The sequence below is a fragment of the Carassius auratus genome, chromosome 20 (assembly GCF_003368295.1).
Source record: "Carassius auratus strain Wakin chromosome 20, ASM336829v1, whole genome shotgun sequence".
Lineage (NCBI taxonomy): Eukaryota > Metazoa > Chordata > Actinopteri > Cypriniformes > Cyprinidae > Carassius > Carassius auratus.
The window spans coordinates 26,616,099-26,632,645 of record NC_039262.1 but is presented as its reverse complement, the minus strand read 5'-3'; the positions used below and the strand labels follow the sequence as shown (position 1 = coordinate 26,632,645).

The following is a 16,547-nucleotide window of genomic DNA, read 5'->3' as shown; positions in this document are numbered from 1 at the left end:
AGCAGTAGCCCACTCTAATGCTTTCCCGGTAAGCAAGGTCATGATAAATGAACACTTTGTATGGTCTTGGTGATAAGTTTCAGGTTGGTTAGAGAAATAGATAGAACACTGTCCTAGGAAACCAGTACAGTTGTCAGGAAAGCCATCAAACTTATCAGGTAACGCAAATCTTACCGTGTCAGGTCGTGGGGCAGGGAGAGACCGAATGTACTGTGTCCAATGCTCATTGGTGGCTTGTAGCGTCAACAACTGGTGTTGAAAACCATTCAGCAGATCCTTTTGATACTCGATGGTAGAAAGGAGTTGAGAGACTTCCGCTGGATCCGCACCGGGCGAAGTATTCTGTATTCTGTACAAACAAATGACTTATATACAGGGTGACAGGAAATGACAAGACAGGAAATGATGTGGCAGGAACAGGAAATGGCAGAGTTCAATATTCAGGTGAAGGCTCCCTCTGGTGGACTGGAGCCTGATCAAACGTTACAATTATTATCAATATTTTAAGCGCCCCAGGGATTCTTTAAATAGAAAGATCCAAAGATCTGCATTTATTTTAAATAAAAAGCTTTCTTAACAATATAGATTATACCGTCAGATAAATGCTGTTCTTCTGAACGTTCTATTCATGTAAGAAACTGAAAAGATTGCACTCGACTGTTTTCAACATAACATAACAACAACAATAGTAATAATAATAATAATAATACATTTTTCTTGAGCAGTAAATCATCATACTATTCTGATTTCTGAAGATCATGTGACACTGAAGACTGAAGAAATGATTCTGAAAATACAGCTGCACATCACAAAAATAAATGACAGTATATATTCAAATATATAGCCTTCCTGATAATGTTCGGGGTTCAGACACCCTCTCTCTGTTTAAATCTAGATTAAAAATGCATCTCTTTCGCCAAGCATTCAAATAATGTATCTCTTAAATTGTGAGTGCATTATTATTCTTTATCTTTGGTTAAACTAATTAATTTTACTTTGTTGGATCAGCAGCTATGCTAATGATGTCTCTATTTGTTTTTCTGTTTCTGCCGGGATCTTCATCCCGGGGTAACTAGGATTTACACAAACTCCAGTCTGGATCCAGAACACCTGAGAAGAGATGATGCTGACGCTCAGAGGACCTCAGATGATGCTAAACCTGAATCAACAAAGAGAACTAACAAATAGTGCTACAAGTGTGACTGAATCATATATTAATTATTAATGAATATTAATAATGTTCATGGTCTGGCTGAATATGTCTTGTATGAATTTTCTAAAAATCATGTGATACGTGCATAAACTGACAGTCACCACTTATAAGCTACTACTAAATATTGTAGAAACATAATTTTCTGTAAAGTTGCTTTGTAACTATTTGTATTGTAAAAATTGCTATACAAATAAACTTGAATTGAATTGAATTGAAATAGAAAGCAGCTGATTTAAAATAATAAGAATGTTTAAAATGCTACTGTTTTTGCTGTACTTTGGATAAAATAAAGGCATGCTTGGTGAGCAGAAGAGACTTCTAAAAAAACATTAAAAATTTTACTGCTGAAAAATATTTGACTGGTAGAGTATTTTAAATAAAATATTTATTTACAGAGTTTAATAATAGCTGTTACTAATATTTAGTGTTTACAAAACTGAGCAAGATAAAAAACAATAATTAATTAACACACTAAAGTACAGTGTAAGCAAGGCCAATACTTCTGTTGTTTTATTTAACAAATGAAAATCAATGAAATAATTTAAAATTGTAGATTAAACAAAAACAGCTACAATAATATTAATAATAATACAATTTAAAGTTGTTGAAAACACAGAAAAAAACAAGCCTTCGACCTGTTTAAGAAGATCCTTGCTCCTATGTTGCGTTGCCAAGAGATGTTCATGGGCAATTCTCAACAGATCTGTCCATCTATGGTGTAACATGAAGACCAGCCGTTCTGAGGGGTCCAGTGTGAGCTGAACGAGGGACGCAGTTATGGCCAATGGTGTGGTGTTCTACAGAAGATTAACAGGATTACTTTATTAAAATATAATGTCTTGGTGTTGTGTGCAGATATGAGACAGACAGTTTACACACATAAGTGCCTGTATGAATTATTTATTTAACTGCATCTGGAAGAAACCCTTCTGACTTTTGATCCTCCGCTGGAAAAGTGTCTGGTGTGATGTTTTGGCGGACTGACACTGACGTCTTTAGGGTGACCTACTCTGTGGAGGATGGGTCTTGACAGAGCATGCATCATCTAAACATTCCTGAAATATAGATTCAAATTAAATATATCAAATGTATTTTAAAATGTATTTTATAATTCATTATATATATATATATATATATATATATATATATATATATATATATATATATATATATATATATATATATATCATTGTAATATTATATTTATATGGAAATATATGCAACAGTAGCATTGCATTTTTATTTGTACATTTTTTTTACATTTGAATATATTTTTTAATCATTGTAATTTATTCCTGTAATGAAAAGCTGAATTTTCAGAATTATTACTCCAGTCTTCAGCATCACGTCAACCTTCCGAAAATAATGTGCTTTCATCATTGTAGTGACAATTATAATATCAACATTGATTATAATAAGAAATGTTTTGTGAGCAAATAATCATAAATAATGATTTCTGGATCATATGACACACTGAAGAGTATAAATGATGCTGAAGAATTCAGCTTGGCATCACAGGAATAAAGTTAATTTAACATAGGAGTTATCTCAAGTTTTACCACACAGTAAATGTTGACAATTATATATACATATATATACTTATATATATATATATATATATATATATATATATATATATATATATATATATATATATATATATATATATATATATATATATATATATATATATATGTATATACATATGTATGTGTATATATACACACACACACACACACACACACACACATATATATATATATATATATATATATATATACATATATACATACATATATATATATATATATATATATATATATATATATATATATATATATATATATACATGCTATAATTTATCACATAAATATGATTATATGATAATATAATAAGTAATTAATTTTACAGTTTTTTTTTTAGTTTAGTTTTTTTTTTTAAAGAAACACAGAATCCACTTTACCTGCTTGTTGTGAGTTTGGCAGCATATTTTGTTCAAACAAAACAATTTACAATTTCTTGAAGAAATCTCAGATCGTAAAACGCGTCTCCTCTCCTTCAGAGCGAATGATTGACAGATGAGTATCTGCTGTTTGAATTCTGCGCCACGGAAGATGCGAAACAGCGCCGGGAAATCTACGTGTGGAAACAAATATATCGCATTCGTAGTGTTAAGCACTAACATAGAGAATGAATGGGAAAAGTTAAGAGAAGTTAAGCTTAACTATTTTCGGCTCCCGCGCGCGTGTTAGGCGAACATGATGACCACTACACTACAGAAACTCCACAGGCTAACGATAGTGCTTTTTGGGGAAATATTTATACTGTGATGTGCCCGAAAGCAAATAGACAATCTGCGTTAGTCCCACACACAAGAGGACAGAGTTCATTCGGCCTGGCAGTATATGCGAAGTTTCCTGAAACGCTACCCTTAACTTACCTCGGAATTAAACACTTGCAGCGTGATATCAAGCTGAAACCTGCCTTCCTGTGCTAGTCTCAAACTAACAAACCCAAAGTTTCAAGAGCACAGGAGAAACTCGAAAATGTCTCTTGGTGATTTTTGTTGGTCAAATTGTTGAGTTTCTCCAATCTTCTTGAAACTCACCACAGGGGTAGCACGTGTCCAGACTAGCATGGGAAAGCAAGTTTTAGCTTGATATCTCTTCAGAAAGCTGAGATGTGGACTTGCCACGTACAATCTACCCTATTGTAAAAAAACAGGCTGTTTGTGGTCAGTCGAATTCCGAGGGTTTAACACGTCTGGGTGCTTCGGGAGTAAGTGAGGAGCCACCTGAACAGGTTTATTGGCAGATTCGTTGACCATTGTGTTGAATTTCAAGGTTAGCCATGTGCTAGAAACTGCTACGGCTTGCATCATTTTATCAGGAAATAACACTCCAGATGGATGTGTTTTAAAGTTCGTCAAGGGGACACATAGACTGCTTGTGGTCACAGTCTTTGTATTACCAGTGGACAGAAGGGCAGTTAGTGGTCACATAGGCGGTGAGAGGGACAGATGGGCTGTTTGTGGTGACACAGGTGATCATTGGGACAGACAGGGCCGGCGCGCAGGGGTCTAAGGAGGGCCTGCCACGTACCCCCTTTTAGGCGCCCCTTGAGGCCCTGCCCTTACTTGATGGCCTAGGCGGAAAAATAACCTTACACAAGAGGACAGAGTTCATTCGGCGTGGCAGCCTACGCAGAGTTTCCTAAAATCTCTTCTTTGGTGTTTCTCAGAAGAAAGCCACGCAGGCTTGGAATGTCACAGTTGTGGGTTAGGTTTAGGTCAAACGATATCTGCTCTTTCATTTCTGCATCAACTTTACCTTTAGTGACTGTATTCATGCCTCTTGGCCGCAAAGCCTTGGAAGCATTGAGTTCCTCCTCAACAGAAACCCACCTGAACAATTTTGACCGTGATAACCTCTACACTACGGAAGCCTGCAGCCAAAGAGGTGTCAGATCTTTTCATCGCAAGCATCGTGGAGCGCGAATCAAATTACAGATTGCGTTGCGCTCTTCAGTCTGCAAATACCTTCTATTTTTAGCAGCAAACCAAGCAATTCTCCAGTTATCTGCGGGAATCCTCTGTGGCCATTTCTTTTTTGCTTTTTTCCCTCTTTCATTTAATATATGTATATTTATATGCTGTACGAAATATTGGGTCTTTGAGTGCACCGGCCATCTGTTCATCGAAACTACCAGGTCAAAAGTACAGAGCACTGTCTGCGTGGCTATTACTGCTGCGTAGTGTGGCTTAATAATTATCTCTACACCTGTGTAGAGAAAGGCCTTCATGATGCAGAGCTGCTGCTCAACAGAGGGCCACTCAAACAAATCTCTTTTTTCGTGTTCCTCAGAAGAAAGCCACGCAGGCTTGGAATGTCACGGTTGTGGGATAGGTTTAGGTCAAAGAATGACTGCTCTTTCATTTCTGCATCAACTATACCTTTAGTGACTGTACTCATGCCTCTTGGCCCGCAAAGCCTTGGAAGCGTTGAGTTCCTCCTCAACAGAAACCCACCTAAACAATTGTGAAAAGAGATGCAGTGTTCCCGCCCAGTTTCGAACTGGGGACCTTTCGCGTGTGAGGCGAACGTGATAACCACTACACTACGGAAACCCACTACCTAAAGAAGTCTGAAATCGTTGTGTGCAGGCTCGGCAATATGCGCATAAATGTTAAACCTTCTGAAGCCAACTGTCGGCTCAAAGGGGTTTATACATTTCTTCAAAAGAGGACAGCTGTTTCTGCTCGGTTTCGAACCGAGGACCTTTCGCGCGGGAGCCGAAAATAGTTAAGCTTAACTTCTCTTAACTTTTCCCATTCATTCTCTATGGTAGTGCTTAACACTACGAATGCGATATATTTGTGGCCACACGTAGATTTCCCGGCGCTGTTTCGCCTCTTCCGTGGCGCGGAATTCAAACAGCGGATACTCATCTGTCAATCATTCGCTCTGAAGGAGAGGAGACGCGTTTTACGATCGGAGATTTCTTCACGAAATTGTTGTTTGAACAACATATGCTGCCTAACTCCCAACAAGCAGGTAAAGTGAATTCTGTGTTTCTTTTTAAAAAACTAAACTAAAAAAAAAACAGTATAATTAATTACTTATTATATTATCATATAATCATATTTATGTGATTAATTATAGCAACTGTTTTGAATGTTATGTGATTTTCAAGACTTTAGTGCAAAAAAAAAAAATATATATATATATGTATGTATATATGTATATGTATATGTATATATGTCAACATTTACTGTGTGGTACAACTTAAAATAACTATTTCCTATGTTAAATTAACTTTATTTCTGTGATGCATCATTTATACTCTTCAGTGTGTCATATGATCCAGAAATCTTTGATTATTTGCTCACAAAACATTTCTTATTGTAATCAATGTTGATATTATCATTGTCTCTACAATTTTCATAACAGGAATACATTACAATGATTAGAAAATATATTCAAATGTAAAAAAAACATTTAAAATTGTACAAATAAAAATGCAATTCTACTGTTGCATATATATCCATATAAATATAATATTATTACAATGGTATATATATATATATATATATATATATATATATATATATATATATATATATATATATATATATATATATATATATATATATATATATATATTATGAATTATAAAATACATTTGATATATTTAATTGGAATCTATATTTCAGGAATGTTTAGATGATGCGTGCTCTGTCAAGACACCCTCCTCCACAGAGTAGGTCACCCTAAAGACGGTCTCACTCTCAGTCCACCAAAACATCACACCAGACACTTTGACAGTGGAGGATCAAAGGTCAGAAGGGTTTCTTCCAGATGCAGGTAAATAAATAATTCATACAGGCCCTTATGTGTGTAAACTGTCTCTCTCAATGTGCACACAACACCAAGACGTTATATTTTAATAAAGTAATCCTGTTAATCTTCTGTAGAACACCACACCATTGGCCATAAAAGCGTCCCTCGTTCAGCTCACACTGGACCCCTCAGAACAGCTGGTCTTCGTGTTGGACCATAGATGGACAGATCTGTTGAGAATTGCCCGTGGACATCTCTTGGCAACGCAACATAGGAGCAAGGATCTTCTTAAACAGGTCGAAGGCTTTTTTTTTCTTCTTCTGTGTTTTCCACAACTTTAAATTGTATTATTATTAATATTATTGTAGCTGTTGTTGTTTAATCTACAATTTTAATTTATTTAATTGATTTCCATTTGTTAAATAAAACATCAGAAGTATTGGCCTTGTTTAAACTGTACTTTAGTGTGTTAATTAATTGTATTGACTCTGTATTGTTATTTTATCTTGCTCAGTTTTGTAAACATGTTAGTTTACAATGTTAGTTACGGCTATTATTAAACTCTGTAAATAAATATTTTATTTAAAATACTCTACCAGTCAAATGTTTTTCAGCAGTAAGATTTGTAATGTTTTTTGAGGAGTCTCTTCTGCTCACCAAACCTGCCTTTATTTTATCCAAAGTACAGCAAAAACAGTAGCATTTTAAACATTCTTACTATTTTAAATCAGCTGCTTTCTATTTCAATTCAATTCAAGTTTATCTGTATAGCAATTTTTACAATACAAATCGTTACAAAGCAACATTACAGAAAATTATGTTTCTACAATACTTAGTAGTAGCTTATAAGTGGTGACTGTCAGTTTGTGCACGTTTGACAGGATTTTTAGAAAAATGAATACAAGTAGTCGCACGTAGTCAGCCAGACTATGAACATTATTAATATTATGAATAATTAATAATTATTATATGATGCAGTCACATGTGTAGCAATATTTGTTAGTCTGTTTGTTGATTCAGGGTTAGCATCATATGATGTCCTCTGAGGGTCAGCATCATCTCTTCTCAGGTGTTCTGGATCCAGACTGGAGTTTGTGTAAATCCCGTGGCAAAACATAGAAACAAATAGAGACATCATTAGCATAGCTGCTGATCCATCAAAGTAAAATGAATTAGTTTAACCAAAGATAAAGAATAATAATGCACTCACAATTTAAGAGATATATTATTTGAAAGCTTGGCGAAAGAGATGTGTTTTTAATCTAGATTTAAACAGAGACAGTGTGTCTGAACCCCGAACATTATCAGGAAGTCTATATATTTGAATATATACTGTATTTTATATCTCTGATGTGCAGCTGAATGGTCAGCATCATTCCTCCAGTCTTCAGTGTCACATGATCTTCAGAAATCAGAATAATATGATGGTTTACTGCTCAAATCTACTCAAATCTTATATATATATGTGTATATATGTATTTTTTTTTAATTTTCATCATCAACATTTTTCATCTTTATCATCACTTTTAATCAATTTAAATCATCCTTGCTAAAAAAAAAAAGACATTAATTTCTGTCATTTCTTTCCACCCAAAAGAATGGTATAATCTATATTGTTAAGAAAGCTTTTTATTTCAAATAAATGCAGATCTTTCTATTTAAAGAATCCCTGGGGGATTGTTTTTCTTGAGCAGAAAATCATATTATTCTGATTTCTGATGATTATGTGACACTGAAGACTGGAGTAATGATGTTGAAAATACAGCTGCACATCACAGAAATAAAATACATTTTACTATATATTCAAATAGAAAGCAGTTATTTTGACTAGTAAAAATATTTCAACAATATAATTGCTTTTACTGTATTTTGGATCAAATAAAGGCAGGCTTGGTGAGAATTAAAAATCTTACTGTTCAAAAACATTTAACTGGTAGTGTTATATTTTTTTTCTGTGTTCTCCACAACTTTAGATTTTATTATTGTTGTTGTTGTTGAATCTATACATTTAAATAGTTTCATGTATTTCAATTTGTTAATTACAATATATTTGTTGGTGTTGTTTAATAATCTATGATTATTTTATGTATATTTATTATTATATATTTTGGTTAATTTTTATTTTCATTTTAAAAGTATATTACTCTATTATAAATAAAATGAAAAACTTACTTTTTTGTGAGTTTTTGTTTTATTTTATATATATGGGTTTTCTGTACACAGTTATGCAAATATAAATAGATGTCTCTTTAAAAATAAAGGCCTGAACCATTATCAAAATGTTATTTTTAATTATTAAAAATTTTCTATATTAAAAATAACTATTCCCTATTATAATGTACATGTTTATTAAGATTGTTGCACATTTTGTACATCGTACAAAAAACAGTTATTACAAGATTTATTTTATCTGTTCACAAAGTTTGTTTATTATGTGTTAATCATAATTAAAGTGTATCTAGATGAAAAAACGAATATAAACTCATTTTATAGTATTTGTGGCCGAGACGGGATTCGAACCTCTAATTCTGTGTATTTTACTCGTCCCGCCTCCCTGCAATTTCCTTCATTTCTATTGGCTAGTCAGCGCTCTACCCCTATCCGCGACTGGCCTTCGCGTGTGAGGCGAACGTGATAACGACTACACTACAGAAACCCACTAACTAAAAAAGTCTGAAATCGTTCTGTGCAGGCTCGGCAATATGCGCATAAACGTTAAACCTTCTGAAGCCAACTGTCGGCTCAAAGGTGTTTATACATTTCTTCAAAAGTGACAGCTGTTTCTGCTCGGTTTCGAACCGAGGACCTTTCGCGTGTTAGGCAAACGTGATGACCACTACACTACAGAAACTCCACAGGATAATGATAGTGCTTTTTTGGAAAATATTTATACTGTGATGTGCCCGAAAGCAAATAGACAATCTGAGTAAGTCCCACACACAAGAGGACAGAGTTCATTCGGCCTGGCAGTATATGCGGAGTTTCCTGAAACGCTACCCTTAACTTACCTCGGAATTAAACACTTGCAGCGTGATATCAAGCTGAAACCTGCCTTCCTGTGCTAGTCTCAAACTAACAAACCCAAAGTTTCAAGAGCACAGGAGAAACTCGAAAATGTCTCTTGGTGATTTTTGTTGGTCAAATTGTAGAGTTTCTCCATTCTTCTTGAAACTCACCACAGGGGTAGCACGTGTCCAGACTAGCATGGGAAAGCAAGTTTTAGCTTGATATCTCTTCAGAAAGCTGAGATGTGGACTTGCCACGTACAATCTACCCTATTGTAAAAAAACAGGCTGTTTGTGGTCAGTCGAATTCCGAGGGTTTAACACGTCTGGGTGCTTCGGGAGTAAGTGAGGAGCCACCTGAACAGGTTTATTGGCAGATTCGTTGACCATTGTGTTGAATTTCAAGAAGGTTAGCCATGTGTTAGAAACTGCTACGGCTTGCATCATTTTATCAGGAAATCTCTACACCTGTGTAGAGAAGGGCCTTCGTGATGCAGAGCTGCTGCTCAACAGATGGCCACTCAGACAAATATCTTTTTTCGTGTTCCTCAGAAGAAAGCCACGCAGGCTTGGAATGTCACAGTTGTGGGTTAGGTTACAGTCTGCAAATACCTTCTATTTTTAGCAGCAAACCAAGCAATTCTCCAGTTATCTGCGGGAATCCTCTGTGGCCATTTCTTTTTTGCTTTTTTCCCTCTTTCATTTAATATATGTATATTTCTATGCTGTACGAAATATTGGATCTTTGAGTGCACCGGCCATCTGTTCATCGAAACTACCAGGTCAAAAGTACAGAGCACTGTCTGCGTGGCTATTACTGCTGCCTAGTGTGGCTTAATAATTATCTCTACACCTGTGTAGAGAAGGGCCTTCGTGATGCAGAGCTGCTGCTCAACAGAGGGCCACTCAGACAAATCTCTTTTTTCGTGTTCCTCAGAAGAAAGCCACGCAGGCTTGGAATATCACGGTTGTGGGATAGGTTAAGGTCAAACAATGACTGCTCTTTCATTTCTGCATCAACTATACCTTTAGTGACTGTACTCAAGCCTCTTGGCCGCAAAGCCTTGGAAGCGTTGAGTTCCTCCTCAACAGAAACCCACCTAAACAATTGTGAAAAGAGATGCAGTGTTCCCGCCCAGTTTCGAACTGGGGACCTTTCGCGTGTGAGGCGAACGTGATAACCACTACACTACGGAAACCCACTACCTAAAGAAGTCTGAAATCGTTCTGGGCAGGCTCTGCAATATGCGCATAAATGTTAAATCTTCTGAAGCCAACTGTCGGCTCAAAGGTGTTTATACATTTCTTCAAAAGAGGACAGCTGTTTCTGCTCGGTTTCGAACCGAGGACCTTTCGCGTGTTAGCGAACGTGATGAGCACTACACTACAGAAACTCCACAGGATAATGATAGTGCTTTTTGGGAAAATATTTATACTGTGATGTGCCCGAAAGCAAATAGACAATCTGCGTAAGTCCCACACACAAGAGGACAGAGTTCATTCGGCCTGGCAGTATATGCGGAGTTTCCTGAAACGCTACCCTTAACTTACCTCGGAATTAAACACTTGCAGTGTGATATCAAGCTGAAACCTGCCTTCCTGTGCTAGTCTCAAACTAACAAACCCAAAGTTTCAAGAGCACAGGAGAAACTCGAAAATGTCTCTTGGTGATTTTTGTTGGTCAAATTGTTGAGTTTCTTCATTCTTCTTGAAACTCACCACAGGGGTAGCACGTGTCCAGACTAGCATGGGAAAGCAAGTTTTAGCTTGATATCTCTTCAGAAAGCTGAGATGTGGACTTGCCACGTACAATCTACCCTATTGTAAAAAAACAGGCTGTTTGTGGTCCGTCGAATTCCGAGGGTTTAACACGTCTGGGTGCTTCGGGAGTAAGTGAGGAGCCACCTGAACAGGTTTATTGGCAGATTCGTTGACCATTGTGTTGAATTTCAAGAAGGTTAGCCATGTGTTAGAAACTGCTACGGCTTGCATCATTTTATCAGGAAATCTCTACACCTGTGTAGAGAAGGGCCTTCGTGATGCAGAGCTGCTGCTCAACAGAGGGCAACTCAGACAAATCTCTTTTTTCGTGTTCCTCAGAAGAAAGCCACGCAGGCTTGGAATGTCACGGTTGTGGGATAGGTTAAGGTCAAACAATGACTGCTCTTTCATTTCTGCATCAACTATACCTTTAGTGACTGTACTCATGCCTCTTGGCCGCAAAGCCTTGGAAGCGTTGAGTTCCTCCTCAACAGAAACCCACCTAAACAATTGTGAAAAGAGATGCAGTGTTCCCGCCCAGTTTCGAACTGGGGACCTTTCACGTGTGAGGCGAACGTGATAACCACTACACTACGGAAACCCACTACCTAAAGAAGTCTGAAATCGTTCTGAGAAGGCTCGGCAATATGCGCATAAACGTTAAACCTTCTGAAGCCAACTGTCGGCTCAAAGGTGTTTATACATTTCTTCAAAAGAGGACAGCTGTTTCTGCTCGGTTTCGAACCGAGGACCTTTCGCGTGTTAGGCGAACGTGATGACCACTACACTACAGAAACTCCACAGGCTAACAATAGTGCTTTTTGGGAAAATATTTATACTGTGATGTGCCCGAAAGCAAATAGACAATCTGCGTAAGTCCCACACACAAGAGGACAGAGTTCATTCGGCCTGGCAGTATATGCGGAGTTTCCTGAAACGCTACCCTTAACTTACCTCGGAATTAAACACTTGCAGCGTGATATCAAGCTGAAACCTGCCTTCCTGTGCTAGTCTCAAACTAACAAACCCAAAGTTTCAAGAGCACAGGAGAAACTCGAAAATGTCTCTTGGTGATTTTTGTTGGTCAAATTGTAGAGTTTCTCCATTCTTCTTGAAACTCACCACAGGGGTAGCACGTGTCCAGACTAGCATGGGAAAGCAAGTTTTAGCTTGATATCTCTTCAGAAAGCTGAGATGTGGACTTGCCACGTACAATCTACCCTATTGTAAAAAAACAGGCTGTTTGTGGTCAGTCGAATTCCGAGGGTTTAACACATCTGGGTGCTTCGGGAGTAAGTGAGGAGCCACCTGAACAGGTTTATTGGCAGATTCGTTGACCATTGTGTTGAATTTCAAGAAGGTTAGCCATGTGTTAGAAACTGCTACGGCTTGCATCATTTTATCAGGAAATAACACTCCAGATGGATGTGTTTTAAAGTTCGTCAAGGGGACACACAGACTGCTTGTGGTCACAGTCTTTGTATTACCAGTGGACAGAAGGGCAGTTAGTGGTCACATAGGCGGTGAGAGGGACAGATGGGCTGTTTGTGGTGACACAGGTGATTATTGGGACAGAGAGGGCCGGCGCGCAGGGGTCTAAAGACGGCCTGCCACGTACCCCCTTTTAGGCGCCCCTTGAGGCCCTGCCCTTACTTGATGGCCTAGGCGGAAAAAGACCCTTACACAAGAGGACAGATTTCATTCGGCGTGGCAGTCTACGCAGAGTTCCCTAAAATCTCTTCTTTGGTGTTTCTCAGAAGAAAGCCACGCAGGCTTGGAATGTCACAGTTGTGGGTTAGGTTTAGGTCAAACAATATCTGCTCTTTCATTTCTGCATCAACTTTACCTTTAGTGACTGTATTCATGCCTCTTGGCCGCAAAGCCTTGGAAGCGTTGAGTTCCTCCTCAACAGAAACCCACCTGAACGATTTTGACCGTGATAACCTCTACACTATTGAAGCCTGCAGCCAAAGAGGTGTCAGATCTTTTCATCGCAAGCATCGTGGAGCGCGAATCAAATGACAGATTCCGTTGCGCTCTTCAGTCTGCAAATACCTTCTATTTTTAGAAGGTATCTATATATGCGGAGTTTCCTGAAACGCTACCCTTAACTTACCTCGGAATTAAACACTTGCAGTGTGATATCAAGCTGAAATCTGCCTTCCTGTGCTAGTCTCAAACTAACAAACCCAAAGTTTCAAGAGCACAGGAGAAACTCGAAAATGTCTCTTGGTGATTTTTGTTGGTCAAATTGTTAAGTTTCTCCAATCTTACTTGAAACTCACCACAGGGGTAGCACGTGTCCAGACTAGCATGGGAAAGCAAGTTTTAGCTTGATATCTCTTCAGAAAGCTGAGATGTGGACTTGCAACGTACAATCTACCCTATTGTAAAAAAACAGGCTGTTTGTGGTCAGTCGAATTCCGAGGGTTTAACACGTCTGGGTGCTTCGGGAGTAAGTGAGGAGCCACCTGAACAGGTTTATTGGCAGATTCGTTGACCATTGTGTTGAATTTCAAGAAGGTTAGCCATGTGTTAGAAACTGCTACGGCTTGCATCATTTTATCAGGAAATCTCTACACCTGTGTAGAGAAGGGCCTTCGTGATGCAGAGCTGCTGCTCAACAGAGGGCCACTCAGACAAATCTCTTTTTTCGTGTTCCTCAGAAGAAAGCCAAGCAGGCTTGGAATGTCACGGTTGTGGGATAGGTTAAGGTCAAACAATGACTGCTCTTTCATTTCTGCATCAACTATACCTTTAGTGACTGTACTCATGCCTCTTGGCCGCAAAGCCTTGGAAGCGTTGAGTTCCTCCTCAACAGAAACCCACCTAAACAATTGTGAAAAGAGATGCAGTGTTCCCGCCCAGTTTCGAACTGGGGACCTTTCACGTGTGAGGCGAACGTGATAACCACTACACTACGGAAACCCACTACCAAAAAAGTCTGAAATCGTTCTGTGCAGGCTCGGCAATATGCGCATAAACGTTAAACCTTCTGAAGCCAACTGTCGGCTCAAAGGTGTTTATACATTTATTCAAAAGAAACAGCTGTTTCTGCTCGGTTTCGAACCGAGGACCTTTCGCGTGTTAGGCGAACGTGATGACCACTACACTACAGAAACTCCACAGGCTAACGATAGTGCTTTTTGGGAAAATATTTATACTGTGATGTGCCCGAAAGCAAATAGACAATCTGCGTAAGTCCCACACACAAGAGGACAGAGTTCATTCGGCCTGGCAGTATATGCAGAGTTTCCTGAAACGCTACCCTTAACTTACCTCGGAATTAAACACTTGCAGTGTGATATCAAGCTGAAATCTGCCTTCCTGTGCTAGTCTCAAACTAACAAACCCAAAGTTTCAAGAGCACAGGAGAAACTCGAAAATGTCTCTTGGTGATTTTTGTTGGTCAAATTGTAGAGTTTCTCCATTCTTCTTGAAACTCACCACAGGGGTAGCACGTGTCCAGACTAGCATGGGAAAGCAAGTTTTAGCTTGATATCTCTTCAGAAAGCTGAGATGTGGACTTGCCACGGACAATCTACCCTATTGTAAAAAAACAGGCTGTTTGTGGTCAGTCGAATTCCGAGGGTTTGACACGTCTGGGTGCTTCGGGAGTAAGTGAGGAGCCACCTGAACAGGTTTATTGGCAGATTCGTTGACCATTGTGTTGAATTTCAAGAAGGTTAGCCATTTGTTAGAAACTGCTACGGCTTGCATCATTTTATCAGGAAATCTCTACACCTGTGTAGAGAAGGGCCTTCGTGATGCAGAGCTGCTGCTCAACAGAGGGCCACTCAGACAAATCTCTTTTTTCGTGTTCCTCAGAAGAAAGCCACGCAGGCTTGGAATGTCACGGTTGTGGGATAGGTTAAGGTCAAACAATGACTGCTCTTTCATTTCTGCATCAACTATACCTTTAGTGACTGTACTCATGCCTCTTGGCCGCAAAGCCTTGGAAGCGTTGAGTTCCTCCTCAACAGAAACCCACCTAAACAATTGTGAAAAGAGATGCAGTGTTCCCGCCCAGTTTCGAACTGGGGACCTTTCGCGTGTGAGGCGAACGTGATAACCACTACACTACGGAAACCCACTACCTAAAGAAGTCTGAAATCGTTCTGTGCAGGCTCGGCAATATGCGCATAAACGTTAAACCTTCTGAAGCCAACTGTCGGCTCAAAGGTGTTTATACATTTCTTCAAAAGAGGACAGCTGTTTCTGCTCGGTTTTGAACCGAGAATCTTTCGCGTGTTAGGCGAATGTGATGACCACTACACTACAGAAACTCCACAGGCTAACGATAGTGCTTTTTGGGAAAATATTTATACTGTGATGTGCCCGAAAGCAAATAGACAATCTGCGTAAGTCCCACACACAAGAGGACAGAGTTCATTCGGCCTGGCAGTATATGCTGAGTTTCCTGAAACGCTACCCTTAACTTACCTCGGATTTAAACACTTGCAGCGTGATATCAAGCTGAAACCTGCCTTCCTGTGCTAGTCTCAAACTAACAAACCCAAAGTTTCAAGAGCACAGGAGAAACTCGAAAATGTCTCTTGGTGATTTTTGTTGGTCAAATTGTAGAGTTTCTCCATTCTTCTTGAAACTCACCACAGGGGTATCACGTGTCCAGACTAGCACGGGAAAGCAAGTTTTAGCTTGATATCTCTTCAGAAAGCTGAGATGTGGACTTGCCACGTACAATCTACCCTATTGTAAAAAAAACAGGCTGTTTGTGGTCAGTCGAATTCCGAGGGTTTAACACGTCTGGGTGCTTCGGGAGTAAGTGAGGAGCCACCTGAACAGGTTTATTGGCAGATTCGTTGACCATTGTGTTGAATTTCAAGAAGGTTAGCCATGTGTTAGAAACTGCTACGGCTTGCATCATTTTATCAGGAAATCTCTACACCTGTGTAGAGAAGGGCCTTCGTGATGAAGAGATGCTGCTCAACAGAGGGCCACTCAGACAAATCTCTTTTTTGTGTTCCTCAGAAGAAAGCCACGCAGGCTTGGAATGTCATGGTTGTGGGATAGGTTAAGGTCAAACAATGACTGCTCTTTCATTTCTGCATCAACTATACCTTTAGTGACTGTACTCATGCCTCTTGGCCGCAAAGCCTTGGAAGCGTTGAGTTCCTCCTCAACAGAAACCCACCTAAACAATTGTGAAAAGAGATGCAGTGTTCCCGCCCAGTTTCGAACTGGGGACCTTTCGCGTGTGAGGCGAGT

General features: G+C 38.8%; 9 non-coding genes across 9 annotated transcripts; all 9 read right to left on the bottom strand.

Moving 5' to 3' along the window:
• Nucleotides 1–5,266: 5,266 nt before the first annotated feature.
• Nucleotides 5,267–5,339, bottom strand: trnav-cac (transfer RNA valine (anticodon CAC)). Its single transcript has one exon. It is a non-coding gene; the product is annotated as a tRNA-Val (tRNA).
• A 3,991-nt stretch (nt 5,340–9,330) lies between these two features.
• On the bottom strand, nt 9,331–9,403 carry trnav-aac (transfer RNA valine (anticodon AAC)). The gene has a single exon. It is a non-coding gene; the product is annotated as a tRNA-Val (tRNA).
• Nucleotides 9,404–10,683: 1,280 nt separating this feature from the next.
• Nucleotides 10,684–10,756, bottom strand: trnav-cac (transfer RNA valine (anticodon CAC)). The gene has a single exon. It is a non-coding gene; the product is annotated as a tRNA-Val (tRNA).
• Nucleotides 10,757–11,846: 1,090 nt separating this feature from the next.
• Nucleotides 11,847–11,919, bottom strand: trnav-cac (transfer RNA valine (anticodon CAC)). Its single transcript has one exon. It is a non-coding gene; the product is annotated as a tRNA-Val (tRNA).
• Nucleotides 11,920–12,042: 123 nt separating this feature from the next.
• Nucleotides 12,043–12,115, bottom strand: trnav-aac (transfer RNA valine (anticodon AAC)). The gene has a single exon. It is a non-coding gene; the product is annotated as a tRNA-Val (tRNA).
• Nucleotides 12,116–14,173: 2,058 nt separating this feature from the next.
• On the bottom strand, nt 14,174–14,246 carry trnav-cac (transfer RNA valine (anticodon CAC)). The gene has a single exon. It is a non-coding gene; the product is annotated as a tRNA-Val (tRNA).
• A 121-nt stretch (nt 14,247–14,367) lies between these two features.
• On the bottom strand, nt 14,368–14,440 carry trnav-aac (transfer RNA valine (anticodon AAC)). The gene has a single exon. It is a non-coding gene; the product is annotated as a tRNA-Val (tRNA).
• An 895-nt stretch (nt 14,441–15,335) lies between these two features.
• Nucleotides 15,336–15,408, bottom strand: trnav-cac (transfer RNA valine (anticodon CAC)). The gene has a single exon. It is a non-coding gene; the product is annotated as a tRNA-Val (tRNA).
• A 123-nt stretch (nt 15,409–15,531) lies between these two features.
• trnav-aac (transfer RNA valine (anticodon AAC)) lies at nt 15,532–15,604 on the bottom strand. Its single transcript has one exon. It is a non-coding gene; the product is annotated as a tRNA-Val (tRNA).
• Between the last annotated feature and the right edge of the window lie 943 nt (nt 15,605–16,547).